This window comes from Molothrus aeneus, chromosome 4 (genome assembly GCF_037042795.1).
Source record: "Molothrus aeneus isolate 106 chromosome 4, BPBGC_Maene_1.0, whole genome shotgun sequence".
Taxonomy (NCBI): domain Eukaryota; kingdom Metazoa; phylum Chordata; class Aves; order Passeriformes; family Icteridae; genus Molothrus; species Molothrus aeneus.
The window spans coordinates 12,266,726-12,293,158 of NC_089649.1; positions in this window are offsets into that span (position 1 = coordinate 12,266,726).

Here is a 26,433-nt window from a genome sequence, read left to right on the forward strand (position 1 = left end):
ACATCTAATAAAACTGATAGTGGCTCAGCAGCTATTTCCCTAAATCTTGTGCAGCATAATTCAGTCTTACTTTGTCATTAAATTTACCATTGACTTTTCACAAACACAATATTAGACTTTCTGTAAGATGTTTTGTTTGCTTTCAACAGAATAAGCATCTTCTACTAGGAACTTACAAATTATTACTTTGAATTACTAAATTGCACAAGAATTCCCTATAGTAGGAAAGAAAGTATTCCATTTTTAACCTATGACTTTTTTTTTGATAATTTTATGTGATATATATATGTGTGCATCTCCATACAATCCATAACTTTAAAAATCAACATTAACTGCCCTCCACTGAAAATTTTCTAGTAATTACAAACATTTTGTAACTCTGGCTAATAATTACAAATTATTAGCAAGTCCTTAAAATTCAGATAACTTTCTTTTTCACTAACATCCTTATAGCCTAATTTGAATTCTTCCCAAGGAATTGCCAGCATAGGATTGAATTACAGCAATAACAACTGAATTTAAACTTCTTATCTGGATAATCATGGTTAGATGTTCTTGTGTTGATGTCTGGATGATATGCTGTTTCATCATTTTTATTTTACAGTTGGGTCTATTTAACATGCATTTAAGCAAGAGCTAGTAAAACTGAAAGAGGACACTGTATTTAAGACAATTTTATGTTTATGCTAAAGACACAAGAAATATGCTTTCGCATCTTAGTCAAATAAAAATGTAGATTATCTGAACACATCTGATCACACTATGGTCAATAAATCCTCCTTTGAAGGCAGTGACAAGTGGCCCAATTACCATTGCATAAAAATTAACTTTTCCACCACAATAAACTCCACATGTTCAAAATATTTTTTTGTCCCATTCTAAAAGAAAACTCTTCCTGGAATCATGTGTTTACCTTGAAAAAAAATAAAAAAGGTTGTTCCTAAACAAATGCTCCTTAGCATGTAGCTCTAATTCATTATTTGAATTCCTCTAGAGGTATTTCTTTTATGTGACACTTCCATATGAGTTTTTCTTTTATCCTAAAAGGAATATAGGGCCTCACCAATAAAATTCTTTAATTGCACTTTATGACTTGTTCCTAAGGCCAGTTAGTCTGAAATGATATCATTTTATGTCCGTTTTATAAGTCTTGAATTTCTTTCAATGTTTACACAGAAAAGGAGGGTCAATAGAGCAACAGTTCCAATATTAGTTTCAGGGCTGTGATAAATCTCATTTATATGGATATTACTATAAGTCACATATTTTCTATAAGAATCTTTGCTGACAACATTATTAGAATGGAAAGGAGAGGATTTGCAAACGGACTTTGTGAGCTTCCTATGCCATGAGCATCAGACCTCTCAGACTGTGGTGTGATGTGCTATATGATGCTGATAGATCAATCATAGAATGTTTTAGGTCAGAAGGACTTTAAAGATCATCTGGTTCCAACCCCCTGTCATGGGCAGGTGTTATGGTCCAGTTTTTAAAATTATTAGAAATGCCTCTGAATTAAGATGCAAATGAGACCATATGCCAAAGTCAATACTATGGAGTTTGTCTGATAGTAAATATGAGAGGGAGAAAGAGAGAAAAAATTTTCTCTCATTTTCTGCTACTTCTTTTAACAAGCCTTGCCCACTGCCAAGCTTGCTGCAAGGACTCTCAAATCACTTAAAAATGCAGGTTTATACAATTAAAAAACTTCACATTAAGCATGAGTTAGGACTAATAACCAACACAACTCACAGATTAATCATAGAATGTTTTAGGTCAGAAGGACTTTAAAGATTATCTGGTTCCAACCCTCTGTCATAGGCAGGTGTTATGGTCCAGGTTTTAAAATTATTAGAAATGCCTCTGTCTGAATTAAGATGCAAATGAGACCATATACCAAAGTCAATACTATGGGGTTTATCTGATAGTAAATATGAGAGGGAGAGAGAGGAAAAAAAAGAGAGAAAAAGGAAGAGAAAGAAATAGAAAATAGGTAAGGGGCAGATAGTGACAGAGACGTATTGAAGAAAATATCTCCATCTATGGATCCCAGTGATGTTCTGTTGATCCTTTCCAGCTGGTCCTCGTGGTGGTGAGAGTCCCCCCAAAACACAAAGGATCCTAAGGATCAATATTTTTATATAGGTTTTGCTATAATGGGCAAAACTCCTTCATAACAATGTTTAAGGCATGAAACATTTCAGTCTCTGACAGCAGGGACACCTTCCAGACCACTTTACCCATAGCCCCAGTCCAGGCCTGGCCTTGAATACCTCCATAATCTATAGTTAATTCGAGGTAAGTGGTCAGTATTTGTTTTCCACTGAGCACTAGAAAAAGTTGAAAGGAATTTGAAATTATCTGCACCTTTTGTAAGTTTTTGGAAGACTGGAAATAAAGAAAAAAATTTGTCCTAATTCTATTATGGGAATAATTGATCATTTTTACTGCTGGGTAAGTACTTAGTAGTAGTAGTAGTAGTAGTAGTAGTAGTAGTAGTAGTAGTAGTAGTAGTAGTAGTAGTAGTATTGTGGCATATTTAGAGAGACTATACTTATGTGTTTTCTTTAGAGAAAAAAATTGTTGCTGATGAAATAATTTTCTTTCTTGTTACAACCAGTTCTCAGTTGGTTTTGGATTGTGATGTGGTCTATTATTCAGTTTGCCATTGACTTTTCTGGGCTTCCAGCTCATAGTTTACACCAAATCTGTCTTTCACATCTTTCCTATTATCTCTAAAATGAAGAGACACTAAATTCAAGCTTCATCATTCAAATAACATTTTGTGAACTTGAACACAAGAACTACATGCCATGAAGCCATGATATCATTTAATCCAGCTACTTCCATCTTTTATCTGCAAATCCCTAATGTTTAAGTGAATGTTGATAATCTTACAGGCAAAGTCCCATATCAGTAAGTGGTGTCAAACCAGCTTAGTCCTGTAAAAGTCTTGTTCAGCCCCCTCATGACTCCCACCTTCCCTGCTCGGTTTTTCTCACTTTATGGTACTGGGGGAACACGAACCCACCCAGAGTCCCAGGCTGCAGAAGACACTGGGTAAGTACAGATAATCACCCCTCCCCACCCCACTTTCAATTCCCTCGAGGCTTTTTGTAGACATAGAATCACTGGAGCCTTCCTGAACAAGTGTTTTCATTGCAATACAATGCAAAAGGAATGTGAATTGGCTGCTTCCTTTGATACCACTGTGACATGTAAAAAAATTCTCATTTCGAAACAGTTTATCTCCCTCACTCTCCCCAAGCTGCATCCTTCAATTCCTCCTCCTCCCTACCAGTCAGCAGGAATTCATAATCTTGCACTGTGAATGAACAGGTTTTGGTTGCTTGGTAACTATAACCTCCTGGTGATTTATTATAAGCAAAGTGTTGAGAGAAAATAGGCGAATATTCTAATTTTCAATATATTTGGGACCATTCCTTTGCAGGTTTATGTTGTGTGCTCATAGCATTGCACCTTTTCTCATTTGTGCAGACACTGATGCTTCCTAATGCCACTGTGAGAGCTGTGCATCATTCCACACCCCCTGCATGAGCAAGCTCCTATCTGTGCTCATACAGGTACATTTTTCTACAATTCTCTAAAAGCCTCTGAAAATATATCCCATGAAGTAGATGAATGTCTAAGGGGAAGTAGAATGTGAGTCTTTCAAATGTTAATTTTTTATTTAAAATTTCTAAGACAAGAAAAAGATGGTCAAAATTCTGTACCCCTACCTGTATTGTGATAACTCTTGTCAGTAAAAAACATATCAAGTAACAGATTTTCAGTTTGTAGGCCTTTTGAGGCAAAATAACAACAACTGTACACCATGTGTTGCCAATGTATTTTGCTCTCTCATCTACATAACTTACAATAGCAACCAGTGATTGCAGCAGGACTGTATGAACACAGCTATGATGAGGAGATTAAACAGAAGCAAGCAGCTAAACACAACACTAGGATTCCTGTCAAATTATTAAATAACTAATTCATTAAACCAGAGAGCCAAATTGGAAAACTGGCCATTTGTGCTTGTAGACACACTGTAGTTAGAGTAATTGGGACCAGCTGCTGTACTGTTCTGCTCCTGGAAGGGATCCAACATCATTTGAAAGCAGCGTTAGAACATGGAGGCAGGCTGCAGGGCGAGGATGGTGCTTCTGCTTCCACTTCAGGCCCTTTTTCCTCCAGCAGTTCATCTGATAGCCACGATGGCTCAAGCTCTGTCCAGTTGGTGAAAACTAATAATTGGAATGACTCTCAGTAATCCATTATGGAGAGAGCTTTACCATCCCAAAACATGCACACACTTGTATATGCTATTGCATCAGGATTAAGAAAAACCTTTACCTAGATTATAAAGGAAAAAATAAAAAATATGGGTTTTAATTACATTTTGTCCAAATTTCTAGTCCCACTTCTTTTCCCCCGGAGGTAAGAACAAACTATTGCAGAATCTTATTTTTAAATTTGGAAATTCCAATGTTATTACACAGCACAGTATAAGAGTTTACATAAGTGAAAGCTATAAAGGTTACTGCAATAGTGTCTGAAAAAGATACACATTAAGTAACCTTTTATTCCATGACACATATCTGGGTCAAAACAAAAAAAGGATTTAAGGAAAATATTTCAAATTCAGTATTATGTATACATTTGTGAATTAAATACTCATTGCCAAACAAGCAAATCTAATTAGTAATGGTGAAAGTGTTATGTTGTTTACATGCTCCACAAAAATTTACAATATACCCTTTTCTATCCTTTACAAAAATATTCTTATTTGAGATTAAAAAAATCCAATTTGATAGAATTAGAGATCTGTGCCATTTTAACCCAGATACATGTAAGGAACTTCAAGTATGTTCATGCTACAATTTTTTGTTAATATGTTGCAGAGAGTGGATGGTAAACCCCTGGCTCTTCTTTTTCATCTGCCTTGAGCAACAGATTATGATACTTAAATTGTTGACATTTTTCTACTTCATAGAATGGAATGGAAAGTTCCAGAAGAGAGGCATATCTTGGAAAGGAATGGGGGAGTAAATAAATACAAATGCACTGAGCTCTAAAAAATTTCAAATTAAAAAGCCCCCCAAAATTGGAGTTTAAAATAAACCCAAACCAAAATTATAATATTATTATTATTATATTAAAATATAAAAAAATATTATTATTGTAGTTTTTTTAAAAAACAGAAAAAGTATTTGTGCATTTAAATTATTTCCCCTCCCCCTTGATGTAAAAGGTTTTTTTTATTTTTCAACTTATTGTGAAACTTTTTAAGCTGCATCCCTGTCTCTTCTGTTGACTGCTTTTCATCTCTGGGATTAGTTTGCAGCAGATGATCAGAGGAGATGGACACACCAGCTCTAGGCCATTGCACATGACGTTATGTTCTAAAAAGACTGATGTTCTATTCCTCAAGCCAGAATCTGGGCACACTGACAGCGAGCTGTACAACACCCAAGCTGTTTATTGCTATTTAAAATTTGTAATTGCCACTTCAGCCTTTGCACAGCTTCGAGAAATCAGGCTCATATCTTCTTGGCATAGCACTGTGTCCCCTGGATGTGCCAGCTCAGGTTAGTCCTAGCTTGGGGATCACTACTGACAAGGTGCTGTACAACTGTACACATTCATATATTTATGGAAAACTTATTGCCACAGAAAGAAGAAATCTGCTGCATAAATATTTTACAGCTTATCTAGGGAGGCATAAAATAATCTTGACTACAAATTAAGACTCTGTTACTCCTCTTGTCTTCTAAAGTAAATTTCTGAGGACAGCTAAAACAGATTTTTCCTTCATTAGGGACTCCAAATCCTCCAGAACCTAAGGCACTCTCCTCTGAGTGGATCAAAACTCATACAACAAAAAAAAGAGGCAGCATTATTACCTCTGTGGCTGTTGGCCACAGACTGTTGCCAGTGTTGTGCTCAGTCATATGTGAGGGTCACTGGAATGAAAAGCCTGAGGAATAAGTACACTTTTAAAAAAATTAATATAAATAATTAACATTTATTTTCAACCATATAACCAAATGCCCAGTCACTGCCCAATCTGTTTTTCCTCAGCAAAAGTAATCTCAGGATTATAATCTTAAATACACACCAAGGATCAACACTAAATACATTACTACAGGTGTGTAACTCGCTGATTCAGAGGAAACATCTCACTGACATTAAAATCAAACTTCAAACTTCCTTGCTTCTTTCATCATAGAATATAAGCAGGAAAATAACACAACTGAATATGTAAGACTCAAACGTTTCCTTTGTTGTAAATATAAATAAAACTCAAGAGCAATCAAACTTTAAAAGGTAATATAAAAATGTCTTAGGCCATATAAATCACCAGACAATAGAAGTAAATATATTTATCCCTTCATAACAAGCTGAGTTACACATGACAAGCCACAGAACTGTTGTGCCAATGTCACCTGCCCAATTTTAAAGAGAAGCACCACAATGCTCCAAAAGCAAGTGAAGAAACAAACTTTAAGTCCGTGATCACCAAAGAAACCCTGACACTTTCTCTCCAGAAAGAATAAAATTACCAATCCTTTATTAAGCTCCAAATACACTGTTTTCTGGAATGACTTGGCCACATCATACTTTTCCAAAAACCAGCTCTGTGCTCCTCACCCTCTCTTGCCCATCTTTCAGAGAAGAGCCATCCCTCACTTGCAGCCTGTTGTGAAATATCTCCCATCTGAGGCACGTGGCTGTGAAAGATTCTCATAGAAACTCTTGGAAACTTGAGCAATAACAAAAAAGTGTTTAAACCCTTTTATGTAGTAATGTACCACAGTAATTTCATGCCAAATTTCCAGCTGCTTTCAAATCATTAGGCAATGTTTTAGTGAGCTCTTTTACATGTGGGGAAAAACACTTCTGAGGAACTTTTGAGGAACCTTTTTGCAGCCCTAGCCCTGATGGCTGAGCCTCTCTCTATGCTGTAAGGCAAAATTATCTCTGCAGCAGTAACTGCAATCTGCTTCTTGAAACTCTTCAATGTGCTGCATTTTCAAAAGCTGGCTTTCAAAAATAAAACTTTAGAGGGTTTTGGAGGGGGGTTTTGGTGGTTTGTTTCAGTAAACACTATGCCACTACTACAGAGTTTAGATAAATTATGGTCAGATGCGTTATGTACTTTGAGCATGAAGATGGCTTTGTCCTGTTGGATTCATTTGTCTTCTGGAAAGCAGAAGAATGTAAGGAGGTCCTGTATTCATTTCTTCTGTACACTGACAGTGGAAGGCATGGGACTTATCTTGAAAAAGCTCAAACATACATATCTGGGTTACAGAACAGGAGGTCTCCTACATGTAAACTAATATCCTGATCCCTCAAGTGAGAGCATCTGCTTCAAATTTTTATCTACTCTTTAAAGTAAAAAAACTCCTGACACAGTGTCTATCTTTACATCCAGATTTTGATTAACAAGGTTCTTAAACTGTTGTTAATTTTAGACCTAAACACTAGCTATTTTTTACAAACTGAAGACAACCAGTTCTGATAAACAGACGACATTTGTTTCACTCTGGAAATGAGACAACCAATTTGGGCATATGTTGCAGAATAGTGAAGCCAGTGGTACTTTCCTACCTCAGTCAGAAAAAAAAAATTAGCAGAGTCAAAACTGTTTTGCCTGTTTCTGGAGGAAGATTTCTGAAATATGTCTCTTTACAAGAATGTCTGTGTGTTTTTCAAGATTTAGAAGCTGAAAATTCAGAAAGATTACCATATTCAAACCTTAAAGTATTGTATAAGTTCGTAATTCCCTCCAGTCTCCCCCCACACTTTTTTTAATAAATCCGTAAGTCAATTCTATTACCTGGGCCCATGTTTCTTAGCCTAATGTCTATTCAAGTAGACGGTGAGATGTCCAGCAAAGCAAGCATATATTTTCCTTCGGTTTGTGAAGGATTTTTCTTTCCATAAGGATAGATTGGAGCTCCTGTAACTTTGGGAATCACATTGGCATGCAGCCCCTCAGCTGCTCTAGGTGCTGACACACCAGACACTTGTGCCTCATGAGCTCTCCCTGATGTTTTCCCTTGCATCCCATTCACAGCCCTTTCAAGGCAGCATCCAAAAGGGGTGTGGGAAAGCCTTTCCTTTGAACCATGGGGATGGGCCTTGCCCCCAGACTGTGGGGCCAGCCACGCCCCTGGCACAGCCTCTGGAAGAGGCAGATCAAGGTGCTCATCCATCTGTGTCCTGGTTCAGAGCAAATTTGGGAGAGAACCCCCAAAGGGCTCCTCTAGGAAAGCAGATTCAATTGGCCTCTCCCCCAGCCGGTCCGGGAGAAAATACCTCCTTGGAGAAAAGCGGAAAAAAACTGTTTATTAAACAATAAAACCTAAATAATATTAAACAATAAAACCCCTTGCTGCTCCAAAAGTGGTTACAAACTGATAAATCCCCCTCCCCGGGTTGCAGCTCAGCTCACTCAGTCTCTGATCAGTCCCTCAGTGCTGGAAATGTCGCAGGCCAGGCCCCGCCCGGTGGGCCTCAGGTGCAGCTGCCGGTGCTCCCCTGGGTGTTCAGTCCAGAGCAGGTTTGAACAGCTCCAAAGAAAAGGGAAAAAAAGGAAAAAAATACCACAGTCCAGGGAACTTCTTTGCCTCAGCTAGTTAAAAGTAACTATAGCAAAGGAGAGCTCTGTTCTGCTGTCTGTCCATCTGCAGACAACACAGTCCAGGAGCAGGAATGTGGAGGAGTGAGTGCAGTGTCTGAAAACAAACTGCTGCTTCTTCTCTCCCCCCTTCACTCTCTGGAACAAATCTTAAAGGTGCAAAATTTATTATTCAGCATAAACGGAACGAGGCGATTTGGGATAAAAGCATCATATAGTCAACCCAGGACAATCTGCCAAGAATGGGCAAGCTCCCCCCACCCACCTTTGTTCCTCTGTTCTTTGCCTGCATGGATGAGAGCCTTCTGTCACATAACTTAATTACTTTATGAAGAAGGGAAGAGTTTGTGAGAGAAATCCAATTACCAGGATATGATTAGGTTTTTCAGATAGATTCATAAGTGGACTGAACAACCATAAAGTTATTTCACATGAAAGTCAAATAATATATCAGAACAGATTCTACTCATACTGAATCTAAACATACCAAAATAAAGTGAATTTCTATGATACTGCATACCCTCTGAGCTATGAAAGTAATCTCATTGCAAAGTATTTGTAATCATTTCTGGACACTGTTAAATTTTGTAGAAAGCAAATCAGTTACAGTTGTAGAAAAAAATTTGAAATGTCAACAATGGAATCTTTTTGTTGATTGCAAAAGACATTTTCCATCTGGTCCCAAGTATGAAAATATCCTGAAGTGACCTGCATATGCCAGAGCTCAGCTGAACAAAATGGTAATGTAATCCTGCAAAGGTCTCCAAACAGGGGAAAGCCTTTCAATTTAGGACTAGTTCCTTCTTCCATTGAAGACAAAGCAGAACTTTGATTGACTCAACAGGACAGGCCCCAAAAACATCCAGTAAAATTGCTTATGGTATGCAGCCAGACACACAGAGAAACTCTAGGGATAAATTATACTTGGGGCAAACATTTGGCAGAGATAAAGGAATCTAGAATAGCATTCCATCCCATTGATATCTGGAGTTTACAGTCAGAATTCAGCCAAGTTTATATAGTGCACTGAAACTATGAGCTACAATTAATAAAAAAAGATTATTTCCCATTTGCAGGGACAAGGAGTAAGAGTTACAAAGTGATTGCAATCTTAATGATACACATTTTTCTCCTCTTTATATCTTAAATTATGTGAAATCACAATACATTGCCTCCTAGAACATGCAACAGTAAAACCCGCTTAAAGTAAGTCTTACAAAAATGGTCATAAGCATACTTATGGGTGTCCAAATGGATCTTGTAATGGACACCAAAATTGGATATAAAAATCTCCCTGTCAGCTGCTGTACAAGTGGACTGAGACAGGGGTTAAATGAGACTTAATGATATTACATATTATATTTTTAGATATTAAAGTGAGAAAATTAACTATCATAAATAGTAAGGCCATAAATCTCACTGTAATAGAAATTTAGTGAGCTACAGTAATTTGTTTATTTTTTTTTCATTTTAGGACATATTTTGAGTAAGATTTTACATTTTTCAGCTCTAGCTGAAAATCTTACTGATTTCTCTGTCCATGTCCAATTTTCCCAATTTTTTTCATTTTCCAGGAGTTTCACAGATCTGCATAGAGGACACAGCAGATGGTTTAGAACACAGTGCTTCTAAGTGGGAAGAGACAGTAAATTTCTTCCCATCATCAGCAACGAATGATTATTTTCAAAGTACAATAAAACACAGATGTGCTTTTGATATAGATTTGAAAGAGGTATTTTCTTCAGAACTATTTTCTGCTAAATTTGAAGTACTAGATTCCATATTTCTAAATTTAGTTCTTTTCCAAAGTTGTATTAGAAACTGTATGTTCAGAAGCTGCAGCACCTGTGCTTTTATAGACTAACTCCTCACTGCTGAAGGCTGTATCACACCAAAACTACATTAATTGTTTGCATATACTTAACTAAAGAAACAAGAGCCAATCAAACTTTCTGATCACTAAGATGAGAAACAAAAATGAAAAATGTAAAATGAAGTGACTATGAAAATATTAATCTCAGCTATTATGATATTGCTGTTTATTACCCTTGCTGATTGCAGGGTAATAAACCATCCCTCCAGGCATAGCCTTTGGAAGGATGTGGGATATGTGCACAGTGTCCCGGGGAAAAAAGAGACACAGCAGCCAAAAGCTTAAAGAACCAGGCACATACTCCTGAGACCCCCATCATGCTTAGGAAGGACCAGCAGGAGAAAATCAGAAATGTATTTTGGGGTACTGCTCTTTGGAATCCACACATGTTTTTCCATGTACTCGGGCTGATACATGGAAAGGCGGAACAAACTCCACTTCTCCAGCATTTTGTTTTGAGAACAATCCAAGTATTTGACATTGCCAACACTCATGTCAAGTTCCAGTGCTAAAGGTCCTGGTAATTCTTCCATAGCTGTGTGAAGTGAGAGCTTTTCCTCCCTTTAGAGTTAGTCACAGTTAAGTTCTAAATTCATAACTGGAACATAATTCACACAGTAATTTACATGCACCAAGAGATTATGTGGCCTCACTCTGGAATGCTGCACCACAAAGGAAGTTTCTATAGTTATTTAAAGCAAGCAAGCCTTTCCCCAGCTATTAAAGAAATTTAATCTTCTTATCCTTATATGGAAGAAGTCTTTGTTTATATATATTAAAAAATCCCCTTGCAATGTCCTATCCTTTCACTATTAAGTTTTCTGCTCTTTTCTGCTTTGGAAAAGAAATTGTGAAAGAATGTGAAAAACTTTTATTAAGTGTTTATTATCAATTATCAGATAATGAAAACCAGCAAAGTTAATGGAAAAAAGTTATCCGTGGATTTTGGGCTAGATTTTCCTTTTCCCATGGGAAACCCTGTAAGAGAAAGACAAAGGGGAAGCAATCTGAGAGGTTTCTCAGATGGTTCCAGTGAGGCTGACAGCTGGACAGAGTTATTTTCAACTCCCCTCCCTCACTGAACAATTGGGGAATCTGACCCCTGTATCTTGTAAGCTGTCACAGAGAATCAGGTGTATTCTTCAGCAGAATTAGCTCAAGCTTACAGGGCTTCCTCCACTGGCTGCTCAGGAGACCAAAGCACAAGGCAAGGCCACAGGCAGCAAACAGAAGAGCCTGCTGGTTGCTGTTAAATTCCCTCTCTGGCAAGTGGGCAAGGAGAGTGTTAACAGGGAAAAAGACATGCATAAATAAATGACTCTGTCCCAAAAAAGCTTCCTTTTTATCTTGATTTCTCAGTGAGTTTGAAAGATAGATTGCAAGTTATGAAATCTGAATCTCTCTTGGATGTTTTGCTAGTCGTTGTCCCAAATTCTGTGTTTGTGTACAGACAGCATCTTTAAACCAGTGTTCCCATTACTATAAAGACAGACAGAGCAAAAAAGAATTTGTCATCTCCTCCACAAGAACTAATCATACCCTTCAAATACATCTCTTTTTCCATGTAGCTCATCTTGGAGATTCCTGTGATACTCCAGCACAATTCCAAGGAGAAATACACCTTCTGTGCAGAAGAAAAGATATCCTATTTTTAATAAAAATTTCCAATAACAAAATACCCAAAAATAGTGCCATAATAATTGGAATACAAGTGCTTGGGAATGGCCATATGGCTACAGGTGCATAATCAAGATGTGTCCAATACTAAAGCTGATACAAAAAAAAATAATCTCTTTTATCAGAAAGATTCACCTTCAGTCCATTGGGTTTTTAACACTAAATATTTATAACTCAAGGACCCTGCTTAAGAGATGAATGTGTTTTGGAGTTTTATGTAGAGTGGAACAAGAAGCAGTACTTGAAAAAGATTAAGCTCAGTTGACATCAACACCTTTATAGACACAAAATGTTAAATCAGACACTAATTGTTAGGCATGCCAAGGGGGAAAATAGCAATGTGGAATTATTATTACATTGTGTGTGGATATTTTATTTCACATATCAAAAATTGAGCAGAGCTGAGATCCCTGATGTGAAAATATCTGGAAGGCATGTTTTACTTCTCAAATATTTTAATATAGGCAATAAAAAATTTTATCTTGATATGAAAATGGTATTTTATTCTTATAAAGGCCAAGAGGTCCATATGCATTTCTTATCATATCCATATCCAACATTATTTCCCTAGGAGTGAAAAGTCACAAGCCATCACCAAAAATAAAATGTCATCCCAAACATCTAGGATCTACAAGTCATTCAGAAGTGATCATCATGGGTTTCCCCAGCTGTAATAATGTAAGTTATGTTGATGAGGGTTTTACCCTTTATTCCAGTCTCCGCAAATCAGAAAATTTAATTCTCTGCTGTGCTTCATGTCCTGATCAACTATTTATCAACATCAGCAGAAATAAACTATTTCTAGGCTTTTTGCAAACTGACATGATGCCTGTTTGATAGAGAAGACTGGTCTCATTAATCCAAGGTTTTCTTCAGCCAACCCACTTAGAAAGGATATCCCTTTGCCAGTTTCTGTGAGCTGTGGCTGGCTACTGTTTCACTGGACATTTGGATTGCAAGAAATATTATTTAATTATCATCTAATAAGAGCTGAATGATGGTAAGAAAGAAAAGAAAACAGGTAAAGTAATTATAGGATTGTAGGTGGATGCTGCACTACCATGAAAGGCTTAAAGTATCAGGCTTGTGAGGAAGTGGGAGGAATCCCAGCCCTGGTGGGTGGCGTAGGAAAGGAGGGAATGCAGAGAACCAGAGCTGGTGGGAGGCCAGCACATGGGTTGGTGGGATCAAAGGCACTTGGTTCCCACTGCCAGCATCCAACAGGAAGCAGCTGGGGCTGGGAACGCTGCTGGAGGAAGGCTGCTCACAGCAACAGGAACAAAGCGTTTGTTCCATGGCTCTTGTGAGGCTCTGGTTCTTGTCTAGGAAAGGAAGTGTAATGGTTACTCTCCATCAGCCCTGGATGTTCATTACTTCTACCAGTGGGTTTAATTTCACTTCTACAAGTATGTTTTTCTCCAAGATATACATCCTTCATTGTGACGGTGTTCACAGGGGTCTCAGGTTGAAGGAAGGGATGAGGATCTGACTCCATGTTTCAGAAGGCTTGATTTATTATTTTATCATATGTATTACATTAAAACTATACTAACAGAATAGAAGAAAGAATTTCATCAGAAGGCCAGCTAAGAATGGAATAGCAAAGAATTATGACAAAAGCTTCTGTCTCGGACTCTCTGTCTGAGCCAGCTGGGCTGTGATTGGCCATTAATTAGAAACAACCAACATGGGCCAATCACAGATCCACCTGTTGCATTCCACAGCAGCAGATAATCAATGTTTACATTTTGTTCCTGAGGCCTCTCAGCTTCTCAGGAGGAAAAATTCTAAGGAAAGGATTTTTCATAAAAGATGTCTGTGACACTTCATTTTCAAATTAATAAGGGTGCTTATTTTTGCATATCTTAGAGAACTTTCCTCAGGAAAGAAAATGGTTTGTTACCAAAAATACATCTGTTAAATTTAGAGCTGTAATTTCAAGCTCAATAAAGAATGTACAATTAAATTCAAACTGTGCATCCCATAGCCCAAACTTATTGAGGGATGTTGCTTAGGTATGACTAACACTTCATCTCAGCTATACCTGGGAGACAAAATCCTTAATAGATTTAATCCAGACTATTTCCAACCCAAGAGATCTTTCCAGAGAAAAAGATTCCCTCCCAAAATCACAATCTCCCTGGGGGAACATGGCTGTTGCTGCACTAGATGTATTCAAAAGTCAAAGCTACAGTCACTGTTTAAAACACTTGAAAATTCTAACAGTAGGGTGATGTCAGAGCAGTTGCAGCAATCCCATATCTGGGAAATAAAATTATCACACTCTCTGGTATAAATATAATGGGTCAAATGCACAGTGCATAAAAATACATTGCAATACATTTAATGAGGATATTTCCCAGTGTTGTAGTGCCACATGTGTTTATGTTTTCTGGATTTCAGTCCACTTTTATGTCTTACATTATTTACTCTTTCCATTCCTTTCATTTCCCCCAGTTAGAAACAAAGGCAAGTAATATCATGCAATCAATTAGCTCCTTGAGGATCATGAGAGAATGTCCCACAGATGGTTTGCAAACCAGGCACTGTAGGTTCTGTTCCTTCCCCTCCACAGCTCAGAGCTGCAGCATTCCTCGGTACACACAGAGTTCCCAGGGAGCTTCCAGGGGTGTTGTTTCAATGTGGCATGTTCACTGTGCCACAAACACAACAATGAACACGACATGTTTGATCTGGCACTTGCTGCTCCATCCCTTCTTGGAATACAAGAGATGGAAAATGCAATGGATGCAGGGAGAGAACCACCCTGCAACCAGAGCATAAATGTCGCAGACATCTTTTATGGAAAATCCTTTCCTTAGGATTTTTCCTCCTGAGAAGCTAAAAGGCCTCAGGAACAAAATGTAAACAATGGTTATCTACGGCTGTGGAATGCAACAGGTGCATCTGTGATTGGCCCATGTTGATTGTTTCTAATTAATGGCCAATCACAGCCCAGCTGGCTTGGACAGAGAGTCCGAGCCACAAACCTTTGTTATTCATTCCTTCCTATTCTATTCTTACGGAGCCTTCTGATGAAATCCTTTCTTCTATTCTTTTAGTATAGTTTTAATGTAATACATATGATAAAATAATAAATCAAGACTTCTGAAACATGGAGTCAGATTCTCATCTCTTCCCTCAACCTGAGACTCCTGTGAACATGGTCACACATAAACAGACATAAACCTCGTGTGAGCCCCCTGTACTTGTTCCCTGTATCCTTGTCATGTGCTTCCATTTTATTTCACTTATGGGGGCATCAATTGGCACAGAAGCTGACTTTGGCACATTTCCTGTGAGGATACATTGCTAAGAATACCATGGCATGTTTTTATCTCCCAGCTGGCTTGTGCCCTTACACCATCAGCTACATGAGAGAAAACAGGGAGATGTTAGTGATGCCTTGGGAAGGCTGACTTAGAACAGAGGCTAGACAGAGCTGAAGAATAAATTAGGGATTTATTAAAAGGCCTCAATGGATCCACCTTGGGCAGCACTGTGATGGTGTTCACAGGGGTTTTCGGATTGGGGAATAGATGAGGATCTGACTCCATGTTTCAGAAGGTTTGATTTATTATTTTATCATATGTATTACATTAAAACTATACTAAAAGAATAGAAGAAAAGGTATCATCAGAAGGCTAGCTAAGAATAGAATAGGAAAGAACGATAACAAAGGTTTGTGGCTCGGACTTTCTGTCCGAGCCAGCTGACTGTGATTGGTCATTAATTAGAAGCAACTCTATGAGACCCATCACAGATCCACCTGTTGCATTCCACAGCAGCAGATAATCAATGTTTACATTTTGTTCCTGAGGCTTATCAGCTTCTCAGGAGGAAAAATCCTAAGGAAAGGATTTTTCATGAAAGATGTCTGCGACACAGCACAAGAGCCCAGCCAGGGCTACACCCAAGATGAACCTAAAATGGTCACAAAATAGATGACTGGTCACAAAGTCTCTCACTTTTATAAGTTCTGGTCCATTTGCATATTAGAGTTAATTATCCAATTATAGCTTTAGGTTATGAAGTCCTATTTTTCTTGTTTTTCTCTCTTCATTCCACCATTGTTTGTGCTCTTGGGCCTGCGATCTGGATCGGCTGTCCTTGGCCTCCAGCTAGAGAAGGAATTGTTTTGTCTCCCTACACTGTGCAGAGAGCTCACCATCCCCTCATATGAAGCTCAGACCCACACACTAAAGCAGCACAGAATCCAAAAAATATAAAAGCTAAAACCTTAGGGCATCATTAATGCTTGCCTCGATTTCAACTCAGTGTGACTTTGCAGTGGTTTGTAGTGGGGGTAAGGTGTAACAAATCAAACATAAATATATGAAAAGTGAGAAAAATCTTGGGTCATCAAGTCAACTTACAGAACTGAAGAGAGATAAAGCATTTTCTGGCCATTTTGGAAGACAAGAAGCCTTCCAGGTGGATGGTAGAGTGCCTTGCACATCACTCTTCAAAAGAAAATGGCCAAACAGGATCAAATATTTGCTCAGTTGTTGCTCAGCACTGCCAGGGGAGGACTGTCCTCTCTCTCTGTAAGTTCCACTGTACCCAGAGAGCAAGCCAGTGTTTCAAAAACATCATGTTTTCTCATTTATTGATTTCAGAATTTGTCTTTATAAAATCAAAATTGCAGTTTGTTTCTATACCTGATTTAGCTGTTGGTTTTCTTGGGTTTTTATTTAATAGTATTATCCCATCCATTCCTCTAAATAAGTAAAAATAATCTGAAAAATATTTGCAGCCCCACTACTTTTGTTTTAACTCCAGACACCTAATCAGTATTCCTAAAAGTGCAGAGACATTGTGAAGAGATGTACTATAAAATGAATCAATCTTTCAAGGGAAAGATGTCAGGATTTGGCATGCACAAACATGGGAACTTTCAAAGTTGCGTGTTGGGGTTTTATCTTTTTTCTTTAAGCTGGCTTGTGTCACCAATTCATCCCACATGTGGTTCTTGGGTAAGCTACCTTTTTGTTGTTCTTTTTTGTTCCTCAAAAAGAAAATCTGTACCTATCAATCTATGCAGAGTATCTATTTAATCAATGGCAAGGATCCAACTTTTTTGTACACATCTTTCAGCTATTCACAGCTTGCTGTCAAGACTAATGCATGCCTATCAGTTTCTATCAATGCACAGTGGATGAATATGACATTGCATTTTTCTCAAATGCTACCAGGTTCAGCATGTAAAAAGAGCTTAGAAATTAGGCTAAATTAGAGAACCCTGGGCTCAGATTTGCATAAAGTTGCTTGGAGGGTGGATGTGGGAACTCTTTGATGGCACTGCCATAGCAGTCTACTTGTGCTTTATTCCTTGGACAAATAGGAAAGTTTTGGTGTGTTGATTTGGGGCACAGAGAACCCAGGTAAAGTGCCTTGGTGAAAAGGTGACAGCTCTGCTTTCTCTCTCTCTACACTGTCAAGGACATAGCGGCAAATGCCACATGCTGGAGATGCTTTGTTCTTGTTTTGTCACAGGAATTTGCTTAAACCTGATGCCTTATTTTTCATCTAGATTACAGATATTTCCTACAGGTTAGTTCACATTTTACATCTCTCCTGTAATCTCATTCTGTTGACATGCAGTAAGTGATGACTTCCTGGTCAGTTCCAGAGATCCCAGTTAAACTAAAATTAAATTCCTGTTTTAGGGAATTCCTTCAGTTCAGTCTTATTATATTGGGTCAGGATAGTTGAGGATATTCACAGAGATGCAACTTCAAATGACAACCTATGAATACATCAACTTCCCTTCATTATTTGTTGCAATATTTCTACATTCAGTAGAACAACATGGAGTCCAGAGATTATCACTGGTGACTACACTGATAATTTCTTCACTAAAAGAAGTAAAATGTAATAATGTTTAATAATGTTAATTGATTAATTTTAATAATTAATTTAAAATTATTCCTATTTTTATATGCATCAAGAAAAGGTTATATCTCAGACTAGCCTTATTTATTTATTTGGTCTTTTGCTTAAGTTCTTTATTTTTTAGTTTTGCTCTCCAGAAAGTCAGTAAAGTCATTATACTAACTGGGGAGAATAATTTGAAGAAATACTGCAGGGAATTCTGATAGAACATTTAATTGCACATAATTAAAATAAAGATAGTAAAACTCATTTGGTTGTGGCTCATGTAGTATTTAAGATGTAGGAAGCATAAACCATAAAGAGTAACCCTTCCTTTTACTGTATTACTCAAAAAAGTCCTTGGGACTCAGGGTGAGAAACAAGGTAAAGCACTAAGGCCTATGACTACCTCAAATTTGGAAAGAGAATGCATGAACCACCTCTTGATGCAATACAGAAAGGCTGAATTTCAGCTGGACATGAAAAATTCAGACTGCTTTGGCTCTAATTAGAGAAGATGGGAGATGCCATTTAAAATAGCTTAAAGGATAACATGTAGGGAAAAGCTGATGGCAGATTTTCCTGCTTCCTGACTTCCTTGTTTAGTCTGTAGTAAACCTTGTGACTTGCTCACACTGGCAGATGTATGTGGTGTTCATAGCTAAGGCAGCTCTGGAGCATACAATTCCTGAACAGTTACATCAAGGCACTATTCAGTGTCACCATCATATTTTCTGAAAAATCTCTTTGCCAGGATTTCTTCTCCTGCGGAGCTGAGAAGCCTCAGAGAAAAATGAAAAGAATAATTATCCTGTTTTACTTCTGTGTTTTGCTGCTTTGGAATGTGGTTTGGAGATTTTTTTATCCAACAGGTGGTTGTTCGATTGGTTTCATGTGAGTTGTTTTGACTTAATGACCAATCATCGTGCAGCTGTGTTGGGACTCTGAAAGCAGTCATGAGTTTTTCATTATCATTCTTGTTAAGCCTTCTGTAAGTATCCTTTATTCTTTAGTATAGTTTTAGTATAGTATCTATAATATAATATAAGTACATAATAAATTAGACTTCTAAGAACATGGAGTCAGATTCATCATTTCCTTTCTGCCACAGGGGACACTGAAAATATCACAATTCAGTACAACAGAAAAATTAAACAAGCAGAAATTTATCCGTTGCCAAGAATGTTGAGCTTTAATATCATTCTTATTGTGTTCATCATTCTCCTTTAATATTGTGCTTATCATTCTCTTGTGCTCAGCACCATGGAAGAGCAGGTGAGGAACGTGGTGCTCCAAGGCAGCCTTGGCTGCAGTGACTATAGGATGGTGGGGTTGGAGATCCCCAGGGTGCTGAGGAGTGCACACAGCAAGCTCACTGCCCAGGACCTCAGGAGATCAGACTTTTGCCTCTTCGAGGACCTACTCAGTAGAGTGAAAAATAATGGGTACAAAGGGAAAGGGGATATTTAGGCTGGATATAAGAAAGAAATTTTTTGTTGTGAAGGTCGTTAGATGCTGGAACAGGTTGCCCAGGAAGACTTGCTGTCTTGTCACTGGAAGGCAGGACTGGATGGGGCTTTGAGCAATCTGGTCCATTGGGAATTGCATTTAAAGCTCATTCTAATTTGTAACATTCTATGATTCTGTGATTCCTGTAGCATGTGATGAAAGTAAAAATACTTATATGTATCATGACATGGCATGGTTTCATTCAAGGTTTGACACAGTGCCCTCAAAACTTAGTCTTCATGAGTGTGGCCACTGCGAATACACTGTGCTTTATAGTAGTGGAGTATAAATGTATGGTATAAATGGAAAGTTAATTTTGAACTTGAGTTTCCATAGTCTGAGGCAAGTTATTACAAAAGCTGTGATGAGAACATGAGCAAAAAGGGAGGAAATAGGGTTTCAACATACTTTGTCTGCTCAGTCTATGATTACTCAAGATTCTGTTTTTAAAATGAATCTTTGCTAATTTGGGTTCCTGAGGTTTGTTTCTTCAATTGTACTTCTCTTACACAGAGATTTCTCCCTTTGCATTTCCAGCTTGTTTTTCAATGCAGATATCTTCACAATATGAACTTCCCCACTCAAGGATTCATGACTCATTTCTGTAACTCTATACCTGTTTTGCACACATCCCATAAAGTAGCTGTTCCCAAGGTATTTAAACTAGCTACAATATTCAAAACTTCCCTCAGGCTAAATCTGTTCTAACAAAAATTTCATGGAAAAACTACTAACATTTTCCAGAGGCTATGAAACTATCATGACTATTGGAGTTTCAAAATCAGAATAACAAACAGGCAGAAATTCTTATTTCCTCATCTCCAGACCAAAAAAAAAAAAAAAAAAAGGACTCTAACAAGAAAACCACCAAAGCACCAAAACAACCCCAAAAAAGCAAAACCATGGGTAATTAATTATGTTTCTAGCTTTGAAAATTTAAAATTAAAAAGACAGATGATAAGCCATTTCATAGCACATTTCATAACAAAATTTTCCTTTAGATAAGCAAACTATTTTTTTGCTTGTTGATGTGATCCATCCTTGGGAAAAAGGAAAACAAAAGGTTTTAACTATCAGGGTATCCAGATTCAGGGCAAATTTGGGAGGAAACCTCCAAATGAGGGCCCTCTAGAAACCATGACAAAGCATCAAAGATTCCCCCTAGAACACAGGGACATCAGCCCAGGCAATGTTTACAATATTGGTTTTACAAATGAAAATGAGTTTGCAAATCGTGAAAATGAGGTGGGTTTTTTTTTGCCGTGCTCTGTGCAACAATTACAACTTTGACACAATCAAGTATTCAAATCAAAATGCTGCTATATGCATTAGTAGCTGGGTAAATGTTCACGTGTGTTTTAAATGCCAAAAGTTAGAACACTGTTGATCCTCTCCTTTAATTCAAAGCCAAAATATTTTAATGAAATTCTGTACTGTTTTCCAGTAAAAGTCTTAATACAGTATCATTTTTTAACATGAAAGCACAGTTGTTGTAATTAATTTTTCACTATATAATTATAATTTCCATGAAACTGTCTGTAAAATTAGTAGGCATAGAATAATTTCTCCAGCGCCTGAGTGTCTTGGAAGAACATGTTTAATTTTCAGAGGTCAAATCATACTGACTTTCTGGAGGACAGTGACTTTTAAGTCACCTAGGAATTGCTGTCAACAGAAGCTGATTCAGCATACAAAACATCATGAAATGTCAAAATCTGTGTGTAGCACAGCCTTGTTCCTGTTTCTGAAGAAGTTACTCTATGGCATTTAGGTTTAGATTAGACTCATCCACGTGTTAAAACAACACATTTATAAGTGCCCTGACCACTCTTGTTGACACTTAATGCTAATAAATAGCATATATTACTGTTAAAAAATTACATTACAGGGTATCTAAATGTTTACATGCACATGAAAAGCTCAAGAGAAGATCTGAGATCACACTGAATGTGGACTTATGTAAGCAGTACCATGAGGGTAAGGCAGGAGTTCCAGCAATGTAACTGAGACCACTCACAGCCACTTCTGAGCTTATCATGACCCAAAACAATTTGGCTGTTAACATTCTGACATAGCTATTTTAGCAATAATTTTATTCTTGTATCCTACCAAGACAGAAAAAAATAAGAAACTCAGTGCTTCAGATCTTGAGGCAATATTGCTCTTACCTTCTTTGCCTGAAGTGATTCAAATTGGCTTAAACCTACTTCTCTTCAGATCAGACAGGTCTCAGATCAGACAGGTCTCAGTCCTGTTTTAAGTTTTCATGTCCCAGTTTTATGTACTGATGATTCTCTCTTGCTATTGGCCCAATAAACTCAGACTAATAGAAGAAGCAGAGACTTGGAATAGCTGTAAAAATTAAAAAAGCCCCAAAACCCAAAAACAACAACAAAAAAAAGGACTGTTTGAAAGGTTAAAAGATTTGTTAGCAAATAATTTGTGAATTGGTAATATCACTGCAGATGGACAACATCTTTGTATGCAGCAAAGTTAGTCATTTTGAGATGAAGGCTGAGTTGCTTATTACAGGGGAGATTGTGATAATCTTGACATGACTTAAGGACTGTTTTTAAAGTTTAGGCAGCAACTAAATCAAATATGGCTTTAATTTTTCCTTTTTCTGGCATGTTGACATAGTTCCAGTTCAAATGATTGATACTGAGTTTCTAACCCATGATAATACAATTTTTATATTATATTTTCATAAAATGGCTATTTATTTTGTGAAAAAATTATTACTACATATTAATACAAATGATGGATTTATAACTGAGTTATATCTGTTCATTCTAACCTAGACCATGCAAAGATATCTGATCTCATGTACCTCTGTATGGAAAACGGAGTGAGTTCAGCTGCTGATCCCAGAACTCTGAAAGGTTCACAGTTTCTTTCCATCTTTCTATGGATTAGTTATGAATCTAATAGTTTAATCTTTATAGTGAGGTATTTCCTAATTTCTTTACCATTAAAAATATATTTTTGGAAAAAATTGTTTGCACAGAAAGTGTTTGCTTTCCTTAGAAACTCAGAATTTACACTGAAAAATCTGATACATGGGCACATGTGCACACACACACCCCCCCACAAGAGTATTTTTCTCATCACAAAGGATGTCAGGATGTCAATTACTCTTTTATGTGCTTGACTCGAAGTATAGATAGTGTATCAATCAAATTTAATTTTCATAGTAGATGCAACCATGTAGAATCAATTTTACTGTGATACAACCTTCCCTGTAGATATGAATTATTGGTGAAAATGCTGGCACATCATTTATGATAATATCACCTCTCATCCCATTCCCAAGATCACAAAAATGTGCATCTCTCTTACTCCCATGTGGGCAACTCATCAAGCCTCAAGAGACCCAAGCTAGAGAAATTCACTAAACAGATTCCAGGCTTGTTTTCTTCAAGCCCCATATCAAGGTTCCTGAATAGTTTGACTATGGTCTTGAATAATTCATACCCAAACCTTTGTTGTTTCATCAGATAGTAGATTTCCAAAGAAGTCTGTCTCTGCTCCTCAGCTGTCTAAAATTATCTCTTGTGCATTTCCATCCCAGAAATATGTTTCTGATTAAGCCACATAATAAGACTTTCCTGTGCAGGGGAAGAGATGGGGAAAACAAATAGTTTTTGAAAGCTGAAGTTTTATTCTATTTAGGCCTGTTTAAATCAAGCCTTATTCTGTTTAAAATAATGAATACAGAGAGAGAAAAAAAAAACAACCACTGAATATATATTTGTTGTTCAAGATGATCTGTAGACTTAGCTGTGCCAAGGAACAAAATTCCCTTTCCTGAAATAAAACAGAAAGGCTTCCACCAGTGAAATTTATTTTCCATCACTAGTGTACAGAAAAAAAGACCAGAAACATCACTCAAAATGAGCATATAAAACTCACCTGCTGGCTATGAAAGCTTAAATTGGAGGATTTAGTTTGTTATTCCATCCTTAGAGCAGCACTAAAGAGTGGAAATAGAGGGAGTCTGAGGAGTATGAATGGCCATCCTTGGGACACTAATTCAGCTTTCTACCATCCTCTGGTTTTGCTACCTTCTGTCACCTACTAACCATTCCCATTCTTTTACTTTCTTCATCCTTTGAAACACATCTCTTGAGCAATTCAGCAAATGCCAGTCCTACTAAATAGAAAATGAAAAAAAGAAATTACATGGACCTGATGCCTCAGGATTTTCTTGCAAAACATGCAGCATGAGCTCTTCTTCTCTCTTTTTTTTGTTCATTTCCTCAGTAATTGTTTGCTCACTAAACATGTTTAAGTCATGTCAGATTTGGTTCAGGTTTTACCACAGACAGAAAGTTCATTCAAATCTCTGGTTAGTCTAACAATGTTTGGAATACAAAGTTAAAGGAGAATGTAAGTTGCTGAATTTGTTTTCTCAATCAAACAGGCATCTGTTCATGAATAACTTATTCAGAACACTGTGTTACCAGAAAAATATCCTCTGGACTGACACATATCCACATGTCATTGTACAGACAGAAGTTGACAATGTCAAATAAAAACACTGCTCTTTAAAAAAAATTTAAAAATAAGAAATTAATACTTTATTTTCATAAGTATATTATGATTCTAATAACATCAGCTCAAAAAAGTACAAAGAAGGTGAATTTTTATTTTTTATCTCTGCTGCTTGAATCAAGTGCTATTATTTTTTTCCAGGAAAACAATATATTAAATACATATTTCATAGTGTCACAAAACTCTTCAAGAAATTTGTGCAGGATAGCACAGACCCCTGCCAAATTAATGTCACCTATCTCATATTCCAGGTAAGGTCTAGATGTCTCTTATGGGCATCTTATCAAAGTGTTCTGACATCCGAGAACTTGTGCCCGTGAACTCTCTGCCTTGCCACTCAATAATTTTGTTGTGTAACACTGATTATATTAACTGTTTGCAAGACACAGCCAAGTGCGAAAGAAGAAATTTAATGTTAGGTCTTAAAACTTTGGACAGAAGTTGCAATAAAGATTGTCACAAGAAATTCTTACAATGGGGAGAGTATATTTCTTGTTGGTAAGTGCAACTTTAGTATTATGGGATAGGTATCTATTTTTGGACAACTAAGAAACTTAGAGCAAAAGAGACACTCTCAAACACACCAGATTTTTTCACATAAGAAGCAGGAGTAGTTGTTATTCAAAGCTAAGTACAAGTGCTGAAAAATTTCTTGATTTTGACTTGATAACATTAAAGAGTGTCACAGAAAAGCATTCATGTCTCCAGAGAGTCTTAGATTTCTAAGTAAATGTTTGTTATAAGGAATGTTTCCTTTGTAGCTTTTTTTTTTTTAATCTAATTATCTTTAAGGAATAGGGGAAAGCATCTCGAACATTTTTATCCTCTATTACATGGCCAGAATAAACATTCTTAAACAAGTTCTACCTTATAAAAGTAACCCCCTGGGATACACTACAGTTTTCCATTGCCTTCAATGATCCTGTTTTAAATTTAAGGTAAGGAAATTCTGGTTGGTTTTGGGTATAATTGGCAAAATAACATTTGGACATGTGCAAAGAAGTTAATTGGTATTTCAATCTTTTGCTATGTGATGCCAAAGCTTCTATTCTGACATTTGCAATATTATCATTTTTCTATGGTATCTGTTCAGTATCTTCTTACTCAAACATCTGTGACGGTGTTCACAGGGGTTTTTGGTTGAGGGAAGAGACGAGGATTTGACTCCATGTTTCAGAAGGTTTGATTTATTGTTTTATCATATATATTACATTAAAACTATACTAAAAGAATAGAAGAAAGGATTTCATCAGAAGGCTAGCTAAGAATAGAATAGGAAGGAATAATAACAAAGGCTTTGTCTCAGACTCTCTGTCCGAGCCAGCTGGGCTGTGATTGGCCATTAATTAGAAACATCCAACATGGGCCAATCACAGATGCACCTGTTGCATTCCACAGCAGCAGATAATCAATGTTTACACTTTGTTCCTGAGGCCTCTCAGCTTCTCAGGAGGAAAAATCCTAAGGAAAGGATTTTTCAGAAAAGATGTTTGCGACAAACATCTACCTCTAATGTTACTCCAAACCAACTGTGTACAGAAAAACATGAAAATAAGCTGTGATTCTTCCAGGAAGCTGAACTCCTAGGTGTTCCCACAGACACCCTTCCTTCCTTAACACTAGAGTGCTGTCAGGTTAGTCATGGTCCCTAACCCTTGAAAGGAACAGAAGGATGCCCAATATCCAAATATAGCTGTAGGAGAAGGCTGTAATTGGATGTAAAAGAAAACCAGCTGTCCATTAAACACTACAAACAGTTGTCACATTCCTGCATAAGATCAACAGCACATCCCCTAGATCTGTATTCTATTTTGTATTTTGGGAGGGACTAGGAATTACTTCCCCTTTAATCCAACCTTCACAAGAGGCAGACAATTCCCTCCCATGTAATCAACAGTGTAATTAATTATAAGCATTCATTAAACATCACCTATCTAAAAGATGAACAAGCCTGATGTTGCTTATGAGTCTGGATTAGTCTTCAGCAAAATGTAAAATGACTGCAGGCAATGAGATAGAATAGGATAGATGAACTAGTCTGAAGCATTGATAGGTGCTATTTATACATATTTAAAAGCAAATTTATGTAGTAAGGAAGATAAAATTTCAAAATGTAAGCATAGCAAACCTAAAGAGCTCTTTGCTTTCAAAACATCTTTTGACTTAAGTTAACTCAAGTTACATTTCTGTTCTGTGTAGAGGAAGATGAGCTATTTGGAGGCAGAGAGAACACATAGTACCTGGTTCCTTGATATGTGCAGCTTACTGAAGATCTATAAATATAAAGTCAGATTTT